The sequence below is a fragment of the Limulus polyphemus genome, unplaced genomic scaffold (genome assembly GCF_000517525.1).
Source record: "Limulus polyphemus unplaced genomic scaffold, Limulus_polyphemus-2.1.2 Scaffold1984, whole genome shotgun sequence".
NCBI classification, from domain to species: domain Eukaryota; kingdom Metazoa; phylum Arthropoda; class Merostomata; order Xiphosura; family Limulidae; genus Limulus; species Limulus polyphemus.
The window spans coordinates 181,620-183,395 of record NW_013667594.1 but is presented as its reverse complement, the minus strand read 5'-3'; positions in this window follow the sequence as shown (position 1 = coordinate 183,395).

Sequence of the window (1,776 nt, the reverse complement as noted above, 5' to 3'; positions counted from 1 at the left end):
CGTAACAATACTCTTTTTATTGACAAACTTAAAATGTCTACTATGTTAATTGAAAGAGTTACGGTCTTTCTAACAGGTTTTCAGTTAAAACTTCACCATACCTTATAGTCCATACACGAGTTTGATTGTTTAACAATAAGCAACATGTTTTCTTCAGAGTTTTTGCGATCCTTGATTAATTGCACTGGAAATAAAATTGTAACATTCTACTTAAACAAATTCGTAGCAAAAAAAATAAGTAAATATAAAATTACCAGATAAATAATTTAAAACGAGTTTAAAGTTAAATGTTTTCTACCGTCTTGGACAAAATGTTTCCATACTGTTCTATATTGATGTTATTGTCTACATGCATGGAGTAGTAACAAAGAAGGTAGCGTATTATCGGTCAAACATGTACGAGTTTTTATCCTGGTCTGAATATGTTGTTTTGAGCATTTATTCGCCAAAACACACATACACACCTGTTTTGTATAAAAGGGTACGCTTTTAGAATAATCTTTTTGGAAACAGATCAACGCTTTGTTCAGACGATTTCTCTGTACTTGGTGTACTAGAGTCATGTCTTATCATGTTCCAGAAGTTATAGGGTAGGACGTCAAATTGCTCGACCGTCCAGAAATGGTATGAAGCAAACGGACATTGCCAGAACGGTAGGGTACCCCCAGTATACTGTATCCAGAATACCGAAACGTCATCGGACTACAGGAAACGTTGTTGCATAAAAGTCTACTGGTATATGCCGAAAAATTAATACCCGAGATGACCATGTTTTGATCAGGTTAATACGGCAAGGTCGAAAGAAGTCTTGCAACACCTTACGACAGGAATGGCTTAAACACATTCATTCCAGGGGATCCAGAAGAACAGTGAATAGGAGACTGACCAAAGAAGGTTATTTTGCAAGAAGGGCTATCTGCAAACTGATATTACTCAGAATTCACCTCCGTCACAGTGTTACTTAGGCAAGACAGCATGCCAACTCAGTCAGAACACTAGAAAACTGTCATCTTTTCAGATGAGTCCGGTTTCCGGCTTGTTAAAGCTGATGGTAGGATTCGTGTTCGTCGTTTACCTGGAGAACTGATGAGGGAAACTGTCTTTCCCACAGGGAACACACAGGAAACAAACTGTGATAGTCTTACGAAAATTGTCAAGCGTTCATTTTAATAACCCAGCTGTTGTTCGCGTATTTTAAATTGTTTAGTAACAGGTAAACATCTGATCGTAAAAACGAACATAACACCTGAAAAATTGTGTGGTGAAAAATATTGACTATTTAAGGAGAGTGGGCGTCATAAGAATGCTTGGCTGGTAATATTTATTTATGTTTAGTACAAAATAAATCGTTGTTTTTGGTTTTAATATGCGTAAGTATAAAACTAGAAGTACATAGAATTGGTTTATTATAAATTATTTGAAAACCTACTTTAAAAATATAAAACTGACTGCTGTATAATTAAATGTTAAACTGATAGAAAAAAGTTGAAAGATCTAAACGATCTCGATTTTGTCCACTCAGCTTCGAAGATTACAATGGAGTTACATGAAGTTCTTCAACTCTGTACCTTATGCATTGGCTAACAAAGTATCCTCTCATCCCTGAATAGTACCATAAGCTAACCATCAGACTTGATTTCGTGGCCCGGCATGGCCAGGTGGTGAGGGCGCTCGACTTGCAATCTGCGGGTCGAGGGGGCGTTATAATGTGACGATCAATTCCACTATTCGTTGGTAAAGAGTAGCCAGGAGTTGGCGGTGGGTGGTGATGACTAG